Raw genomic sequence first — 21,984 nt, forward strand, 5'->3', positions numbered from 1 at the left:
TTGTGGCGAACTGAGAAAGTATTTTATTGTTATCATGAGCAAACCATCGAGCAAATATATACAGCGGAGAGAAAATTTGGGGGAACGAAGGTGGAGAGAAATCTTTGCTATTAGCTCTATTACTCTTGCTCTTAGTCATAACCTCCTTATATAGGAGCTTAGACCCTTGCAGTATTCAATGGTCAAATTAAAGTCATTTATTATCCATTAATTCGTTCAGCTCAAATGGCGAGAAGTTATAGATTCTTCATTAATCATCGATTAATGCATCTGTTTCATTTGAGCAACAACCAAAAATATTCAAGTGGTAAAATATTGATTCATTCACTTGGGTAAATTTTATCCTGACCGGTCTGACATTCGATGCGCACCAGTCGTGCTCGCACACAAATCAACTTGGTCCAATGCAATCTAGACCCTGGATTTGCAACCCCCTCTGTTAGAGTGTATACTAAAAGCCTAGCTTTTGGTATAAACATTTATCTAGAAATAAGAATCACATTGGTCAAATGTCTACATTTGTGATAAATGTAGTTGTTCAATTAATTTATATTGTAGATAACATGGTGTGTGGTGTCACACATAGAGGATCATGTTATCAGTACCTTATAAATTATAAACAGTAGCTCACGACCAAGATGGAAAGGAACAAACCATTTGAAGGTCGTAGTGTAATTAGGTATTAGTTTATCTTAACTATATAATTACACTAGTACACTTAGAGTGTATTGAGTAGGACCATTAGAGGTCGTTTCTTTTATACTGACTTTATAAAGAAACAAAGACCTCAGTTATTATGGAAGTGTGTGCTCTTAATCCTAATATAATAACAAGCACATATATTTGATATTTATTTCTTTAATTTGTCAATGGGTGAGATTTAGTTCGATGAATCAATAAGCCCGATAAGTTGGGAAATGATATCACTTATAGTGTGTGTTGTTGATTATAGAAGGAAACTATGTCCTAGAGATACTAGGTTGAGAATGTCCCCAAGAGGAGCTCAAAAGAATTGTCATGTTAAACCCTGCAGGTGGACTTAGTCCGACATGACGATGAAGTTGAGTGGTACTACTCTTGGAGCTAGATATTAATTAAGTGAGTTGTCAGTAACTTACTTAATTAGTGGACATTTGTTATCTTAAACACAGGGAGACTAACACACTCATAATAAGAAGGAGCCCAAAAATGTAATTTGGGATTGGTGCGGTAGTTCAATAATAATTCTCTAGTGGAATGAATTATTATTGATAAAATTAAGTTGTGTGTTCGGGGCGAACACGGGATGCTTAATTTTATCGGGAGACCAAAACCAATTCCTCCTCTCGGTCCATATCGTAGCCTCTTAATTATAGAGTACTATACCCACCTTCTTACCCATCCTATAGGGGGCCGGCCAAGCTAGCTTGGAGACCAAGCTAGGGTCGGCCATGTTTTGGTTCATGGGTGAATTCATGTGGTCGGCCCTAGCTTGAACTCAAGCTTAGGTGGCCGGCCCTATTAAAATAAAAAGGAATTTTATTTTTTAAATTTTTCTCATGTGGATAACATGATTTAAAAGAGAGTTTAAAAATTTAAATCTTTCCTTTTATAAGATTCTACAAAAGATTAAGAGAAGAGTTAAATCTCTTTCCTTATTTGTAGATTAAAAGGTTGATTTTAATTTTGGTAAAAACTTTCCTTTTAATCATGTTCATGATTTAAAAGAGAGTTTAAAAATTAAATATCTCTTTTATAAAGCTTCTACAAGGATTAAGAAAAGATTAGATATCTTTCCTTATTTGTAGATTGGAAGAGATTTTAATTTTTAAAGATAACTTTCTTTTTATCTATATGTTTAAAAGAAATATTTTAATTTATAAAATTTCCTTTTTATTGACCATCATGAAGGGAAAATTATTAGAGAAATTTTTTTTAAAAATTTCCGGAAACAAATTAGGAAAGTTTTAATTCTTGATTGAATTAAATTTCCTTTGCTTGGTTTAAAGTGGCCGGCCACATTGTTGATGAGAAAAAAAAAATATTTTTAATTAAATAAATTTTCCTTATCAATGGAAAAAGAATTAAGGAAATTTTTATTTAAATTTCCTTATTTGCCAAGGCCAAGGATTATAAAAGAGAGGGTAGAGGTGCCTTCATGGTGAACAACTCTATTATTTTTCCTCTCTCTTTTTCTTCCTTGGTGTGGCCGGCCATCCTCTCCTCCTTTCTTCTCTTTGATGGCCGAACCTCATCTTTCTTGTGGAGACTCATATGGTGGCCGGATCAAGTTTAGAGAAGAAGAAGAAGAAGGAGAGAAAGAAAGCTTTGTTTCTAGCATCCCTTGGAGCTTGGTGGTGGTGGCCGAACCTCTTCATCCTAGAAGAAGTTTTGATGGTCGAAACTTGCAAGGAAGAAGAAGGTGCTTGGTGGTTCTCATCTCGGAAGATCGTTGCCCACACAACGTCCGAGGTTAGAAAAGGAATATGGTAGAAGATCAAGAGGTTTTGCCTAAAAGGTATAACTAGTAATTTTTCTTTCTGCATCATACTAGTTATTTTTGGAAATAATACTAAATACAAGAGGCATACGATTCTAGAGTTTCGAATTTGTTTTCGATATAGTGTTCTTTTGTTTTTCTTTTCCTTGTGATTTGATTGTTCTTTTCGGTTAACCTAAAGTTATTTTAGGAAATTAAATATTAGCTTTCTATAAAAGGTTTTGTCTAGTCGGTGGTGGTTGCTCCCATATCCAAGAAGGTCATGTGCCTCGCCACGTCAGTACTAGGAACCGATTATGGAAATTAATATTTAATGGAATTAATAACTTAAGGTGACTTGGGTCGAACGTGTTAAGTTCCGCAGGAGATCCAAGTCAAAACCTAAAAGAACAAATAGATTAAGTTTTGGATCAAACGTGTTAAGTTCCGCAGGCGATCCAAAATTTAATTTAAAAGAACATATGGTAGCTAGGAAAAGGTTCAGACCTTTGTACAAAATTTTTGTACAGTGGAACCTCTAGGCTTTCCGAGTAGCAACCAACACCCTCCTGGCACCTACGTGTGAGAAAAAGTTTCTCCCCATACATTCGTTCACATAATCAATACATATGCAACAATATAAACCAGCCATAGTGCCTTGAAACTTCCAATATGGGACTAAACACATACACAAAGGAGTCTCCTTTCTCTTTTTCCATTCAGATTTCTAGCAATCCCCCACATAAATGGAAACATAGTATGTGATAACATTTAGTAGTTGAGCTCAGTATAGAACAGGTATGTTTTATCCTTTAAATCTTCCCCTGTAAAGATGTGTTTGCTTATTGACTAACAGTAGGTACAATGTTCTTGAACTGTTCTGTCATCTGTGTAAGCATTGACATATCTCACTCAAAACTCCCCCTGATACAACTCAGTTCTCATGAGTATGTTCATTCTTAGCCATGAACACACCTAGTTTTATGAGAAGCTCTAAGAATTGTGCATCCAATTCTTTTTGAAGCGGTCTTACTTCTTTCTCACATAGATGATTTTTTAAAAGTATTCAACATTACTTTACTGGATCATTAAAGACTGTGTGCTTAACCTCCATCCTTGACTAATCTATTGGGTTATTCCCCTATAGTGAGTAATTTTATCGATACAATTAGGTTGTCCCTTTGAACATAGTTCTTAGGATCTCCAGTTTGTATAGGTTGGATTTCCTTTGCACCAACATTTTTCATCTGCAACAAACTCATCCCTTGCAATAAGTTTACAACTAACTCTGTTTAACCCTTTAGTTAACGGATCTGCTAGGTTATCCTTTGACTTTACATAGTCAATAGTGATAACTCCCGTTGATAGTAGTTTTTTAATGGTATTAGGTTTACGACGTATATATCTAGACTTAAAATTATACAGATGGCTCTATGTCAGGCCAATTGTTAATTGACTATTGCAATGTATGTGAATTGTTGGTAGCAGTTTCGATCATCTCAGAATATCTTCTAAGAATTGTCATAGTCATTCAACCTCTTCAGAACATTTTTCAAGAGCTACAAACTTAGATTCCATCGTGGATCTGGTTATTACGATTTGCTTAGAAGATTTCCATGAAATGGCTTCACTTCCTAAAGTGAATATATATCCACTAATAGACTTCGAGTCTTTCATGTTAGATATCTAATTCGCATCATTATATCTTTCGATCATAATAAGATATCTCGTATAGTGCAGTCCATATTCATGAGTATATCTCAAGTATCTCAATACTTTTATTATCCTTTTCTAGTGCTCAACACCAAAAATACTCATGTATCTACTCAATTTACTTACTGCGTAGGCTAAGTCTGGTTGTGTACAACTCATCAGGTACATCAAACTTTTAATTACTCGAGAATACTCTATTTAAGAGATACTTTCTCCTTGATTCTTCATTAGATGTTGACAAGTATATATCAACGTTCGTGTCAATGCAGTATCACCCTTGGTGAATCTCTCAAGAATATTGTCCACGTAATGGGATTAACTAAGAGCAAATCCTTCTATTGTTCTAAGAATTTTTATTCCTAGAATCACATCAGCTAGGCTCATATCTTTTATGTCAAATATTGAGTTCAACATGTCTTTAGTCAATTTGATTATTTTATCATTACTTCCAATGAAAAGTATGTCATCTACATATAGGTACAAAGATGACATAGTCATTTTCTGTGATTTTCATGTAGACACATTTATCACATTCATTGATTTTGAATCTATATTCATTTATGACATTGTCAAATTTCACATGTCACTGCTTTGGTGTTTGTTTCAAGTCATACAACAAAATCACCCATTTACAAACCTTGTTTTTTAGTCCTAAAACAAAAAATCTTTCAGGTTGCTACATATAAATTTTCTCTTCTAAATTTCCATTTAGAAAGGTTATCTTTACATCCATCTAATGTATTTCTAGATTCCATAGAGTGGAGATAGTCAACAACACTCTAATGAAAGTTATTCTCGATATCAGAAAATACATATCAAAGTAATCAAGATCTTCTCATTGTTGGTATCCTTTGATTATCAATCTGGTCTTGTACTTATTAATCGTTCTATCTAATTTTATTTTCTTCTTGAAGATCAACTTGCAACCTAGTAGTTTGTTTCCTTAAAGAAGATCCACAAGTTCCCAGGTATGATTTTGGAAAATAGAGTCTATCTCAAATGCAATTGACTCTTTCCAATAAGGTTCATCAGAAGAGCTTACTATTTCTGAGTAATTGTAGGGCTCACTTTCCAACATAAAAGTAATAAAATACATTTCATAGGATTCTCCACCTGAGCTCTTTTACTTTATTTGAGCTTAACCTCAATTGGTTCATCTTCTTCTTCTTTTTGTGTTTCATATGCCCATTTTGAGGAGTTACATTCGTCTTAGGTCTTATACGAAAAAATATGCTTGAAGAATGAGGTATTTCTCGATTCTATTATTAAGTTCTTATGTATATCCAGTATTAGTAATATACACACAAAAAAATAATACACACCACTATTATGTGCATATCCAATAAATATGTAATTAATAGTTTTTGGTCTTATTTTAATCCTTTTCGAATCAAGCATCAAAACTTTGGCAAGACACCCTTACATTTGTAAATATTTATAGGACTGTTATCTTCTATTCCATAACTCATAAGGGATCTTCTCTATTTTCTTTGGGAACACCTTATTTAAAAAGTAATTAGTGTAAGATCTATTGCATCAACAATTAGTTGTTAACATAATTTTCCCCCACATGAACTCTGGCAGTCTAGAGATTAATAGAAGAGCATTAATCATGTCATTTAGAGTTTGATTCTTTTACTCAGCAACTTTATTTTGCTGAGGAGTATAAGGAGTTATTGTTTCATATATGATTCCATGTTCAGCACACAACTCAATGAACAGTAAACCATATTCACCACCTCAGTCACTTCAAACCACCTTAATTTTCTTATTAAGTTGATTTTCAACCTCATTCGTATGGAGACTAAATTCTCTATAACTTTATTTTTACTTTTGAGAAGATACACATAACAATATTTTGGGTTATCATCTACAAAAATAATGAAGTACTTATTCCCACCACGTGTTAGTGTACCTTTCAGATCACACAAGTCAATGTGAATTAAGTCGAGCAGTTCGTTGCTTCTTTCAACATGTTGAAAGGATGACTTTGTCATTTTTTTTCTTCAAGACAAATTTCACACTTGTGTTTCGAGTTAAGAAGGAATGTAGGTATGTTTTGTATATTAATTAATCTATGCAACATATCGTAGTTAACATATCCAAGTCTACCATGCCACAAACACGAAAACTTAAGCATATAAGTGGGAAAGGTTTGCAATTTTATTAACCTTAGGAATAATCTCCATTACACTGAGCTTAAATAGCCGATCAGTTACATAATCCTTCATAAAAGTATTCCTTTTTTGGACAAAATAACTCTGTCCAACTCAAAAATAATGTGGAAGTCATTCTTGTTTAACAATAATCTGAACACTAGATTCTTTCGAATATGAAACATACAACATATTTTTGAGAGTTAACTCCTTACTCAAGGTTAGCTTTAGCACTACTTTCCTTGATCCATGATGTCCGAGGTTGCTGAGTTCCTCATGAACAATTTCTCTCCATCTTTGATTTCTTCACAGTTATGGAGCAGCTCCTTACTACAGCAAATATGTATGATGGCTCCAGTATCGATCAACCATTGTTGTGGGTTTGAATCCACTAGGTTCAGTTCAGAGACCACAGCGCAGAGGTCATCCATTTTTGATCCATCGTTCATGTTAGCCTTCTGCTTCTTCTTTGGCTTTTTGCACTCTGAAGATTTATAACTACTTGGCCACAGTTAAAGCACTTCCCAGAGAATTTCTTGTTTATACCTCCTCTGGGTCCCATCTTGGAAGTCTTGGAGTTCTTTCATTTTAAGTTTTGATCATGCTTGCACCAACAGAGGCAGCTTCTCAATAATTATTGTCACCTGAAAGGTTTCACTCAGAATCATACCTTCCAAGTGGATCTCGTGCAGGATCACCTGATGCTCCTGGACTTGGCTGATCACCGTCTTGGAGTCAACCATCTTATAGTTCTGGAATCAGCCCACAATGAATTTCTTGGACCCCGCATCTCCGTCTTATACTTCTTGTCCAAGGACTCCTATAACTCCTTAGTCATTCTCTTCGTGGTGTACACAGCGTACAACAATTTAACAAGGCAATTAAGGATATAGTTTCAGTAAAGGAACTTAAAATAAGTTCATGCCTCCACTGTAAAATACCGAAAAAGGGCAGATAATAAAAAGGGGAATTTTTCAACATTTTTGGAAATTTTTCGGAAATTTTTTTTCGGAGCTCGTATGGACGAGTTTACGGGGATAAAAATGGGGCCCGGAAAAACCTATTTAGGCTACCCATTTAAGCGAGGAAATGTTTATGTTCTTATTTCCTTTTCTTTTTCTATTTCTTTTTCTTTTTCTTTTATTTTCTCCTTATTTCCTTCGTTTCTTCCCTCCTCCTCACGTCGAGCCGCCCGACCCTTTCCTCTCTGCCCTAACCGCTGCACGCGACGGTTTCCTCGCGATTAAAGCCACAGACGAGGGTTCTTGGCGTCTTCTTCTTTCCAAGCTTTGCCCTAACCTCTTTGTAGACCGTCGCACGGAGCAGCGCCGAGACCCCCTTCTCTTCCTCCTCGTCGAGCGACGGCGCCGATCGCCAGCCACTCCTAACCATGCCTTAGATCGGCTTCTGCGCAGCACTATCGCCGGCCACCAGGATCGACCCACCACAGATCGTAGCCCTCTGCTACCCTAGTTTGTATTCGGCGTCGCTGCCGTCTCTCAACCCGAACCAGCACCGCTGTCGCCTGTGCCCTAGCGCCGGCGGCCGAGTTCATCTGTGCCCTAGATCGCCAACTCTTGGTGTCTCCTCATCACAGCACAGCGGGTCTTTTCTTGCCGCTGCTCTCTACTGGTTCGTCACCACAGTGGCTTTGGGAAGGAGGTTACCAATCTGGTTTTGGTAAGATTGGATTGGTATTAGGTTAATTTCATGTTCTGTATAGAAGTTGAGATTGTTAAGTGACTGAGCAATCTTGTCTCTTGCTCACCAGGGGTATCCGGTGTAGAAATCGCAATCTGGTAGTGGTGAATTTTTTTTTTTTTTTTGGTCTTTTCTTGATCCGAGCAGCAAGGTGAATTTCCAGCAGATGAGGAATTAATTTTGAGGAATTAGGAATTTGATCTTGTTGTAGCATACATAGATTTGAAGCTAGGAAAGAATAAGAAATGAATAGTACAGAAATTCATTTAAGTTTAAGTTGTTTATGTGTAAATGGATTAGGTTTGGAATTTATCTAGTGGTATGATTAGGGTTTTACCCTAATTTAGTGTTAGAGATTTTTATTTAGTTATTTTATTGGATATTAGCTAAATAAAAATGTATATATTGGTGATACAGGACTTTGACGCGAGACGAGTATCTCGACGTCGAATTTGGATCGGTTTGGACTTTTCGTTTGGAGGCGGGTACTTTGACTTTATGTCATTTGATATGCATAGTAATATTTTTAACAAATAGCAGTGATTGTATTTCTTATCTGCTTCGGTTGGTCACTACCTGATCTGTTACATGCTTGTTTGTTTATTTGTTATGCACTTCATGTTAGTACCTACCTGTTTATACATGCTTAGAGGGGTAGTGATACAACCATGTTATTTATTATGTTCAGGACCTAGGGTTTTTGATACCTTATCTAACCTATATACCTTAGATCTTTAGATTGATCCATTGATGCTAGGGTACACATTTTATATCTATGGATAGGATCAGGATTTTTGTCATGCTTAGTGTCATGTATCATCCCGCATGATTGCATGCTGTGCGATAGTTTGTTCCATTATTGTCGAGCACATCGCCAGTTACATGGATCTGCACACACCACCACTCATGGGTTAATGGTATATCAGGCAGGTGTGTGACAGTTTTGTTGTTTGGCTCTGCTGGTCCGATGACTCAGCATGGTAGCCGGCAGACAGTTCTGCTCTGTTAGGCTCCGCTGGTTTAGTGTAGCAGCGTGGTAGGCGGCAGACGGTTGGACTTTGTTTGGCTCCGTTGGTCCACTCATGGGTAGTGCGACGCAGCGTGATAGCCGGCAAAGATTCCTCCCCGTCATTGTGTACCGGGAGATGAGAGCATTGAGCTCCCTCATTTATGATTTGGGGTAGGAGGATAGGTGTACTCTGATAACATCCCATCCACTCGGTCACTCATCAGGAGCAGTGATGGCAGAGTACACGGTTGTCACAACCATACCCACTCGGTCTCACCATTGTGTGTGAGATGGCTGACTGGCGTCAGGGGTGACCATGTCATTGGCATCATATGCATTTATGCATTTTTTGATTATGTTTGCTGCACTTATATGTTGCATTTGGATGGATGCATATGTTTGACATGCATACAGGATTTTGATACCTCTCGGTCTGACGACCCTGTTATACTTATAGCTTGGTCCTGGTTAGTACAGTTTTCTCCTTCTTGTTTCAGTTGCATTTATCCTTCTTATATTAGGAGATTGTACGCATGATTAGTGCTGGTTGTTATTTTCTTTATTATGCATATCAGTTGTTACCCGCTGAGTGTTGGACTCACACCCTCCTCCGTTGCTATTTTCAGGTTGATGTTGTCTGGATAGTTCCAGTCGCTAGTCCCCTGCAATCCATGAGGACATTTGTTGGTGTTTTGGTTTTTTGCTTTATTAGACTATGTTTAGACTTGTTCTGTTTTGATACTTCGGATCTTGTATGGATTTTTACTTGTCGATGGATTTTTATGCGATATGATCTTCTACATGCCTGCCTGGATGGCAGAAGAGGTAAGTTGACTTTATTTACGTCGTTGAGTTTTTGTGCTTTATGAGTGTAGTTGAATAGGATATCAGTTTTGTGCTTTATGAGTGTAGTTGAGTAGGATGATTTGAGATGTTTACTTATCATTTGTTTTAGTTCACTATTTAACTGCATGGATGGTGTGATTGTTTGCTTATTTATTTGTTGTTATATACATATGTTCCAGCCGTGTTGGCCGTGTATGACTATGGATGTAGAAATGTTTCAGATTGTCACCTGTACAGGGGAGATGTTGTCAAAATTTCTTCGGACAAGGACTCCCCCGGGGGCATGACAATTTATTTGGTATCAGAGCCAGGTTGCCAATACTTGTTTGTATATCGTGTTACGGATTTCGAGATTTATCTAATGCCAATTTATTGGTATCAGAGCGGGTTATGAATACCTGCTTTTGGTGTTCTGGATTTTTGGGTTAGCCCAAGTTTGCGAGTAAACTTGGGTATTTATTTTTTTCAGATTTGTATGGATTTCCGTTGGTTTTCTTGTACGGAATTCCGAGGTAACATGAGGGATGGACAGCGTCGAACATCTTCAGATGATAAATAGGTAAAATGTTAATTTTATAAATTTGATACCTGTAGTAATACAGGGTAGCAGAAGGGAGACTAGACTACTTGGGATTTTATCATTTGTGCACTGTACTGTCTAGAAGGTGCTCTTTGGAAAGGTAGCCATATATTCCGACCTCTTACAATTCTTTGACTTGTTTAGTAATGTGAAACCCATATGGAATGCCTATTTATTTGCTTATTTAAAGGGTAGTTCTAGAAGCACCACGATTTCATGCTCATAGATATGTGATAGTCCTTCATTGTGCAATGATTTGTTTTCAATTGACCTATAGGTTGTTTCATGCACAAGGACATCAAGGACTTGACATCAATAACAGACTTAGTATTGAAGATAAATTGAGATACTTAGTTGATGGAAATATAGGAAACAACTATATATAATCACTATTATGACCATCTGAACAACTATGTCATTCATGGTTGTATAACGAGTATTAAGCCAACACCATCACCTGTTCTCAAGAATCAACGTAATTTAACCCCTTAGTATAGGTAATTACTACAATACATTTAAGTACAGATTAAACCAGTAAGTGTATATAAGTTACCTATGTATTATTTTATTTATCATATTACTGCATGAGATCGATAAATGGAAATAACTTGATATTTGTGGATATACTAAATTGACAGCACTAATATATGGTGTAATTTTATGCCATATCACTATCAATAATGTGGATTTATTAGTACTGGAAATGGTCGAGTTCGACATTATCCTTGGCATGGATTGGTTGTTTGCATATCATGTCACGGTTGATTGCCAGACGATGGTGGTCACATTTTGGCCTCCGAACCAACCCTCGTGGGATTTCATTAGCATCAGAGATGATGGCATATCGATCATTTCGACGATTCAGGCTGAGAAGCTACTGTCACATGGTTGTCAGGATTTTCTGTTATCCTTGATTCATACTGAAGACAGCGATAGTTCTCAACTCTCCGACGTTCCAGTAGTCCGAGAGTATCCGGATGTATTTCCAGAGGAGCTACCAGGTTTGCCTCCCAGAAGGCAAGTGGAATTCACTATTGAGCTTATTCCGGGAATCCGGCATCGAAAGCTCCTTATCGTATGGCAGCAAAAGAGTTGAACGAGCTGAAGGTTCAACTCCAAGAGCTTTTGGACAGAGGATTTATTCGCCCTAGTGTTTCTCCATGGGGTTCTCCGGTACTGTTTGTCAAGAAAAAGGATGGTACATTGAGGTTGTGTATTGACTACAGACAGCTGAATGTAGTGACTGTCCGAAATAAGTATCCTTTTACCCCGGATCGAAGATTTATTTGATCAGCTCAGAGGTACATCAGTGTATTCTAAGATTGATCTGCGGTCCAGATATCATCAGCTGAGAGTACGAGATTCTGATATCCAGAAGACAGCATTTCGCACCAGATACGGACATTATGAGTTTTTGGTAATGTCATTTGGGCTTACTAATGCTCCAGCGGTGTTTATGGATTTGATGAACCACGTCTTATTGGAGTATCTTGATCAGTTTGTTATCGTGCTCATCGATGACATATTGGTCTACTCGCGTTCCGAGGAGGAACATGCACAGCATCTTCGCACAGTCTTGGAGACTCTTCGACGACATCAGTTGTACGCGAAGTTTAGCAAGTGTGCATTCTGACTATCTTTAGTTAGTTTTCTGGGACACGTTGTCTCTAGCAGAGGTATTTCAGTAGACCCTCAGAAGATCGAGGCTGTCACCAGCTGGGAGCAGCCGAAGTCAGTGCAGGAGATCCACAGTTTTCTGGGACTAGCCGGATATTACCGACATTTTGTCGAGGGTTTCTCGCGTATTGCTATGCCACTAACACGCCTTACCAGGAAAGGCGTGAAGTTCACGTGGTCCGAGGAGTGCAAGACCAGCTTTCAGGAGCTAAAGCGGAGATTAGTGTCAGCTCCAGTTTTGGTTTTACCTTCTGGAGAGGATGGATTTGTACTCTACACTGATGCGTCTCTTCAGGGTTTGGGCGCTGTTCTGATGCATCACGGTAGGGTAGTCTCCTATGCTTCTCGACAGTTGAAGGAGCATGAGAAGAACTACCAAGTTCATGATCTAGAGCTAGCTGCGATCATCTTTGCTCTGAAGCTTTGGCGGCATCATTTGTACGGCATTACATTTGAGATTCTCACTAATCATAAGAGTCTCAAATATATTTTTACCCAGAAGGAGCTTAATCTCCGACAGAGGAGATGGATGGAGTTCCTGAAGGATTATGATTGTACCATTAGTTACCACCCGGGGAAAGCTAATGTGGTTGCCGATGCGCTCAGCAGGAAGTTCAGAGGGACTTTGGCTTGCCACCAGACTTCAGTCACAGACTTGATTCAGGGTTTCTCTGAGTTAGGCCTTGAGGAGCAGGGGCAAACAGAGCAGGGTATTCTGGTTACCATGGTTGCTCAGTCGTCGATCAGGACGAGGATCCGAGAAGCCCAGGCCAGTGATCAGCGTTTGCAGTTATTGGCAGCCAGATAGCTTCCGGGCAGCAGACCCAGTTCACACGAGATGAGGAGAGTATTATATACTTCCGAGGCAGATTATGCGTACCTCAGTCTCACCCGGTCTTACAGGAGCTACTTCAGGAGGCTCATCGCTCTCGATTTACGATCCATCCAGGTGGGACCCGCATGTATCGAGATTTGAGGCGTTCCTACTGGTGGAACGGTATGAAGAAAGACATCGCAGAATTCATAGCTAGATGTCTTGTCTGTCAGCAGGTGAAGGCTGAGCACCAGAGACCTGCCGGTTTACTTCAGCAGATTCCTATTCCCGAGTGGAAATGGGAACACATTACCATGGACTTTGTGGTGGGTTTGCCGAGGATATGACGAGGCCATAATGCGATTTGGGTAATCGTTGATCGATTAACCAAATCCGCGCACTTCTTAGCGATCCGGAAGACTGATTCCCTGGATCGATTGGCAGATTTGTATTGTCGGGAGATCATCAGATTACATGATGTCCCTTTGACTATTATTTCGGATAGAGACCCCCGGTTTGCGTCTCGTTTCTGGCAGAGTCTGCAGCAGGCATTGAGGACTCAGCTCCGTTTCAGTACAGCTTCCCATTCGTAGACAGATGGATAGTCAGAGCGGACTATTCAGACTCTAGAGAACTTGCTAAGATCTTGTGTACTAGATTTTGGAGGCAATTGGGAGGACCATTTGCCATTGGTAGAGTTCGCCTACAACAACAGCTTTCATTCGGCTATCCAGATGTCACCGTTTGAAGCGTTATATGGTAGGCCTTGTCGGACACCCACCCTCTGGGATGAGGTTGGGGAGGCCAGTTGTTGGGACCTCATAGAGCTCAGCATGAGGCAGAGTTGGTCTGTACTATCAGACGGAGGATGTCAGAGGCGCAGGACCGCCAGAAGAGTTATGTTGATCGGAGACGTAGACCTTTGGAGTTCTCTATTAGTGATCATGTTTTTCTGCGAGTTTCACCCACGAAGGGGGTGAAGAGATTTGACCTCAGAGGTAAGCTAGCTCCACGATACATTGGCCCTTTCCAGATCCTGGAGAGGATTAGAGCAGTAGCTTATCGGCTGGCACTACCACCGTCCCTGGCAGGCGTTCACGACGTATTCCATGTATCTATGCTGAGGAGATACATACCTGACCCGACACATGTGCTGACAGATATCTCAGTTCCCGTTCAGCCTGACGTCACCTATGAGGAGGTTCCGATACGAATTTTGGACCGGAAAGAGCGTCAGCTGTGGAACAAGACTATCCGACTGGTTAAAGTCGGATGGCAGCATCATTTGGACGAGGAGGCTACCTGGGAGCTCGAGGATACTATCCGAGCACGATACCCCCATATTTTCACTAGAGGTATGTGATTTAATTTACCATTCAGCATTTATACTCTTTACCTGTTGTTAGTATTTGCTGATGGTAGATAACGAAATTTGGGGACCAAATTTTTATTAGTGGGAGAGAATGTAAAATACCGAAAAATAGAAGATAATAATAAGGGGAATTTTCTGAAATTTTTGAAAATTTTTCGAGATTTTTTTCGGAGCTCGTATGGATGAGTTTACGGGGATAAAAACGAGACCCGAAAAAGCCTATTTAGGATACCCATTTAAGCGAGGAAATGTTTATGTTCTTATTTCCTTTTATTTTTCTATTTCTTTTTCTTTTTCTTTTATTTTCTACTTATTTCCTTCGTTTCTTCCCTCCTCCTCGCACCGAGCCGCCCGACCCTTTCCTCTCTGCCCTAACCGCCGCACGCGACATTTTCCTCGCGATTAAAGCCGCAGCCGAGGGTTCTTGGCGTCTTCTTCTTCTTTCCGAGTTCTGCCCTAACCTCTTTGTAGACCGCCGCACGGAGCAGCGCCAAGATCCCCTTCTCTTCCTCCTCGCCGAGCAACGGCGCCGATCGCCAGCCACTCCTCACCGTGCCCTAGATCGGCTTCTGCGCAGCACTATCGCCGGCCACCAGGACCGACCCACCACAGATCGTAGCCCTCTGCTGCCCTAGTTTGTATTCGGCGCCGTTGTCGTTTCTCGACCCGAACCAGCACTGCTGTCATCTGTGCCCTAGCGCCGACGGTCGAGTTCATCTGTGCCCTAGACCGCCAACTCTTGGTGTCTCCTCATCGCGGCACCATCGGGTCTTTTCTTGTCGCTGCTCTCTACTGGTTCGTCACCACAGTGGCTTTGGGAAGGAGGTTACCAATCTGGTTTTGGTAAGATTGGATTGGTATTAGGTTAATTTCAAGTTCTGTATAGAAGTTGAGATTGTTAAGTGACTAAGCAGTCTTGTCTCTTGCTCACCAGGGGTATCCGGTGCAGAAATCGCAATCTGGTAGTGCTATTTTTTTTTTTTTTGGTCTTTTCTTGATCCGAGCAGCGAGGTGAATTTCCAGCAGGTGAGGTATTAATTTTGGGGAATTAGAAATTTGATCTTGTTGTAGCATACATAGATTTGAAGCTAGGAAAGAATAAGAAATGAATAGTACAGAAATTCATTTAAGTTTAAGTTGTTTATGTATAAATGGATTAGGTTTGGAATTTATCAAGTGGTATGATTAGGGTTTTACCCTAATTTAGTGTTAGAGATTTTTATTTAGCTATTTTATTGGATATTAGCTAAATAAAAATGTATATATTAGTGATACAGGACTTTGACGCGAGATGAGTATCTCGACGTCGAATTTGGATCGGTCTGGACTTTTCGTTTGGAGGCGGGTACTTTGACTTTATGTCATTTGATATGCATAGTAATGTTTTTAACAAATAGCAGTGATTGTGTTTTTTATCTGCTTCGGTTGGTCACTACCTGATCTGTTACATGCTTGTTTGTTTAGTTGTTATGCACTTCATATTAGTACCTACCTGATTATACATACTTATAGGGGTAGTGATACAACCATGTTATTTATTATGTTCAGGACCTAGGGTTTTTGATACATTATCTGACCTATGTACCTTAGATCTTCAGATTGATCCATTAATGCTAGGGTACACATTTTTTATCTATGGATAGGATTAGGATTTTTGCCATGCTTAGTGGCATGCATCATCCCGCATGATTGCATGTTGTGCGATAGCTTGCTCCATTATTATCGAGCACATCGCCAGTTATATGGATCTGCACACACCACCACTCATGGGTTAGTGGTATATCAGGCAGGTGTGTGGCAGTTCTGCTGTTTGGCTCTGCTGGTCCGGTGACTCAGCGTGGTAGCCGGCAGACAGTTCTGCTCTGTTAGGCTCCATTGGTTTAGTGTAGCAGCGTAGTAGCCGGCAGACGGTTGGACTTTGTTTGGCTCCGTTGGTCCGCTCATGAGTAGTGCGATGCAGCGTGGTAGCCGACAGAGATTCCTTCCCGTCATTGTGTACCGGGAGATGAGAGCATTGAGCTCCCCCATTTATGATTTGGGGTAGGAGGATAGGTGTACTCCGACAGCATCCCATCCACTCAGTCACTCATCAGGAGCAGTGATGGCAGAGTGCACGGTTGTCACAACCATACCCACTCGGTCTCACCATTGTGTGTGAGATGGTTGACTGGCGTCAGGGGTGACCATGTCATTGGCATCATATGCATTTATGCATTTTCTGATTGTGTTTGCTGCACTTATATGTTGCATTTGGATGGATGCATATGTTTAACATGCATACAGGATTTTGATATCTCTCGGTCTGACGACCCTGTTATACTTATACCTTAGTCCTGGTTAGTACAGTTTTCTCCTGCTTGTTTCAGTTACATTTATCCTTCTTGTATCAGGAGACTGTACGCATGATTAGTGCTGGTTGTTATTTTCTTTATTATGCATATCAGTTGTTACCCGCTAATTGTTGGACTCACACCCTCCTCCGTTGCTATTTTCAGGTTGATGCTGTCTAGAGAGTTCCAGTCGCTAGTCCCCTGCAGTCCACGAGGACGTTTGTTGGTGTTTTGGTTTTTTGCTTTATTAGACTATGTTTAGACTTGTTCTGTTTTGATAATTTGGATCTAGTATGCATTTTTACTTGTCGATGGATTTTTATTCGATATGATCTTCTACATGCCTGCCTGGACGGCAGAAGAGGTAAGTTGACTTTATTTGCGTTGTTGAGTTTTTGTGTTTTATGAGTGTAGTTGAATAGGATATCGATTTTGTGTTTTATGAGTGTAGTTGAGTAGGATGATTTGAGATGTTTACTTATCATTTGTTTTAGTTCAATATTTAACTGCGTGGATGGTGTGATTGTTTGCTTATTTATTTGTTGTTATATACATATGTTCCGGTCGTGTTGGCCGTGTATGACTATGGATGTAGAAAAGTTTCAGATTGTCACCTTTACAGGGGAGATGTTGCCAAAATTTCTTCGGACAGGGACTCCCCCGGGACGTGACATCCACTGCACTAATGGTATAAACATCAACATCCTTAGCATGCTTAGAAGCATCCTCGATCAAGAATTGAGCCAAATTGAGCGTGATCAAGTAGAAGAGTATCTTGTGTTGCGTTCTGCTACCATCTCTTGAAGTTCAACATAGTAAACTTTTCTGGTATTTCCCAATGGTTGATTGGAACATTTTCAATCAGGACGGAGGAGGCCTTCACGTGATGAATCTGTTGCACATCAACATTTTTTGTGGTCATCTCAACAAATAAAAATATGTTTTAAGATTATTGGAAAATCTTATATGAGATAGAGGAGTGGTCTGAATCGAAATTATGAATCAAATCATACTTATCTATTGAGTTGATCTGATCTTATAATCTAAGGTTGTCAAGCAAGAAAGAAAGAAAGAGTTGCTTGGGATGGTTGAGTTCATTGGAAAATTGTGCTACCATGTATGCTAGAGTGCAGAGTCTAGGTGTAGACTCCTGGTTTCTCAACTTACCGACTTCCTAAGTGCAGACTCCCTACTCCCGAGTACAAACTCTTAAGTGCAGAGTCCAAGCTTCAGACTCCCGACTTCCGAGTGCAGACTCCCGATTCCCAAGTACATACTCCCAATTCCCGAGTGCACACTCCTGAGTCTCGAGTGCAGACTGTCGATTCCCAAGTACAAACTCCCGACTGTAGAGTCTGAATTGCAAACTTTTGACTCCCGAGTGCAGACTCCCCAACGCTCGAGTAAAGACTCCCGAATCTGAGTCTCGAGTGTTGGATCGAAAAGAACACTAGAGGGGGGGAGGGGGGTGAATAGCGATCGTCGAAAATAAAAACAGAATTAAAGTGCGCAGTAGAAGAGAAAAATGACAACAATGCTAACAAATCAAGTTTTACTTGGTTCCGAGCCTTCGTCGACTCCTACTCCAAGGCTTGCACTCATCGAGTGCTTTCGTTGGGCAATCCACTAACAATTCGCAAATCTTTACAAGAGGAATACAACAGATCTATAACTTAAGTGCATAAATAAACAAGTATACCAACAACTTCTCAGAGATCTGGAAGGTTGTGCTTTCAGTTGTTGAAGTCGCATCACTCTGTCGTCAGAGTTGTGTTGCTCGGTCGTAAGAGCAGCGTCACTCGGCAGTCGGAGTTGCGTCATGGAGTTGCAGGAATGTCTTTGGAGCAGCGCGCAAGAAAGCGATCACAAAAGAATGTTACATTTTTGTACTCCTGGTAGAAAGCTGCTTATATAGGTAGTTTCAGGCGCCTAAACCAAGCTAGCGACAAGATAAATTTTGGCATTCCGAGCGCCCGGACTAGCTCCAAGTGCCCGGACCCAATTTTCCAGCAGACTTGTTTTCCTGCAAGTTAGTCTGAGGCAATAAAAAAACTATACTTCCCTGCAAAATAAAGTTATCACAGTATAACAAGTAAAGTAGTAATTAGATTCTGTCTCATCGAGATCATAATCTAGTCAAGATCTCAATTTAGATTTACCAAATGGATCTAAGTTGGATCAACGCCTATTGTTCCCTCTAACGAGGAACGCGTCCTCACAAAGTCACTCTCCTCTAGTGACTTATCTTAATTTACCATCTTGCCAGACATCTTGTCAGTCTGTCGACCTGTCTAGATTTCATGGCAGCTATCTGATCAGCCCATTGACCTAGTTGGACTTTCCTGCAACACTAAGCTAGCACAATAGATAAAATAGTAAAGTAAGACAGTGTTAACAGATTTCAAGATTTGTTGGTCTGGTTGACCGCGCGCGGTTGATCGAAAACCAGTCGATCACACATAACCTAGGGTTACCTCCCCTAGGGTTGCCCAGCTTCACTCACTAGGACTTCCATTGTCTGGCTTCACTCACCAGGACTTCCACCACCTAGCTTCACTCACTAGGGTCCGGCTTCACTCATAGGACTTCCACTACCTAGCTTCACTCACTAGGATCTAGCTTCACTCACTAGGACTTCCACCACCTAGCTTTACTCACTAGGGCCCGACTTCACTCACCAGGACTTTCATTACCTAACTTCACTAACTAGGGTCTGACTTCACTCACCAGGACTTCCACCACCTAGCTTCACTCACTAGGGCCTGACTTTACTCACCAGGACTTCCACTTTACCTAATCTCTAGTTAGGACTAGTCACTCAGTAGACTTCTCACCTGCCTATCCTTTGGTTAGGACTTACCTTTGCTAGTCATCTAGTCCTTACTAGACTTCTCTCTTCCAAACATCAAATCTTGTTTGGATCAACCCTTAGTCAAATTGACCAAACTTATGTATATTGTCAAATATCGAAACTCTAGAGGTCGATTGCACCAACATCGAGTGCAGACTCCCAACTGTAGAGTGCAGACTCCCAACTGTAGAGTGCAGACTCCCGAGTTTGAGTCCCGAGTGTAGACTCCAGAGTGTAGAGTGCAGACTCCTGAGTCCGAGTTGTCACCTCCCGACTCCGAGTGCTGAGTCCCAACTCCGAGTGTAGGAAAAAAGATGTCGAGATCTGTTTTCAAGCAGTTTCCTTAAAATAGGCTCATCCTCCTCCGACTATACTTTGAGGTTATGATGGATGTCTATTTTCTAGGATATAATGGCAGAACCATGTACACAACCAAGCACTGGTTGTTTATGGCAAACTAAGAAAGTATCTTATTGCTATCACGGACAAACCACCAAGTGAAAATGCACAATGGAGAGAAAATTTGGGAGAAACAAAAGTGGAGAAAAATCTATGTTATTATCTCTGTTACTCTTGCTCTTGGTCACAACCTCCTTATATAGGAACTTAGACTCTTGTTGTATTTGAACCTTATCATTTAAACTCTTGTTGTATTAAATGGTTGAATTAAAGTCATTTACTGTCCATTAATCCATCCGACTCAAATACATGAAGGTTACAGATTCTTTATTAATCATCGATTAATCCATCTATTACATTTAAGCAACAAGTACAAATATTTAGGTGATAAAATATTAGTTTATTCGCTTGGACAACTTGTGCCTCGACCAGTCCAGTATTCGACATGCACAGATCGTATTTGCACATGGATCAACTTAATTTAGTGCAAATAAAAATTTAAATTTGTATCCCCATATACTAATACATAAGAGAGTTCATCTCTATATATTTATTCACATCATTAATATATAGTAAGTTGTTTGAAACTCACAACAAATATGGTTCATCTTTTTGTCAATCCTTATCCTTTTCGATTCGACACGTACCTGAATCTCGAAAGACATATATCATGGTGAAATTGCAACCAAAAATTAAGTGACAACTTGTCATGTTTGCCTAAATCAAATTAATGGTAAGAGATAAGAAATTAGTGGTAAGAGATAAAGTGCATTCATACTCAGGATTTAATTTTGATGTAGGACATTTATGATAATTGAATTTAGGCATGATAATTTTTTCATGGGTTTAGCTCAGATGGAGAAAATCTAACTTGAGGATGGGTGCGAGGAACATTTTCAGATATGGATTATGATTTAAAGATTTTTTAAATCCTCGTAGTTGAATCGGAGATCACAATAATGATGATGATGATCATGATGATGATGATTAAATTTGATTTTTTTTATTTATTAAATTATGAATTATTAATATTATTATATAGATATTATTTAAACAATATTAATATTTATATGTCAATGATTCTTTTATGAAACGTATTTAAGATTAAAAAAAGGGTCAAGTCAATGCACAATAGGCATTTGAAGTTGGCATAAAGATGAAGACGAAGATTTAATCTTGACGGAATTAGAATAGAGATTTGCCAATTAAGCGGAATCAGGTATGGAGCAAAGATATAAGTTAGGATGGAGACAGGAATGACAAATCTGCCTTCGTCCCACCCACTATGCATCATTATCATTGAATTACAGGAGCTGAATTAGATATATATTGTTGAATTTTAATTCACATTATCCTTTATGCTTTTAGTTTCACATTGCTAAGTCAAGAAAATTGAAAGGTCTTATATATGGAGTCCTTCCATCCATGCTTAGCAATATCAAGGGAACTTATATACATGCGCGGGCTGAGCCCAAATCAGGTGGTTTCGAGGGGTTCGAACCGGAAATCTATAAACCAGGCGCGACGCACGCGATCATCGCGCACAGGGGGGTGCAAATCCTTAGCTCGTGGTCCTCTGCTCCTTCTCAAATCACTCTGAAAAAAGCAAAGCATTCCTCTGCTCTCTGCTTTCTTCTTCTTTTCAAGTTCTGAGGCTTGGTTCTGCGATCTGAGGTTGAGTCCGAGTGCGGCGTTCGTCTTGGAGTACACCTACGAACGGCGTGAGCGGTTGTCGGATCTTTGGAGGATTTTGCCGGAGAGCCTATGCACCGTGGGCGGCAATAAATTCTCTAAAGACAATCGGCAAGCTTGACGCTTCAACCGGAGATACACAAATTCTTAACCTTACTCTTATTACCATTTATTGCATGCTTGTCATTTATTGGTGCAATTATAGATTACTGTGTTAGCGTAATCATATCACAACGATTTTAGAGAATTTATTGTAGCATCAATAGACATGATGAATGATAGGGTAATGGTGTCTGATGAGACTAGCGCCCAACTCGAAAGATTTCTTGGGCAAAACTTCATACGTTGGCAACAACGGATGAAATTTTGGCTTACTACGCTAGGGC

Source organism: Zingiber officinale, chromosome 4A, assembly GCF_018446385.1.
Source record: "Zingiber officinale cultivar Zhangliang chromosome 4A, Zo_v1.1, whole genome shotgun sequence".
NCBI lineage: Eukaryota > Viridiplantae > Streptophyta > Magnoliopsida > Zingiberales > Zingiberaceae > Zingiber > Zingiber officinale.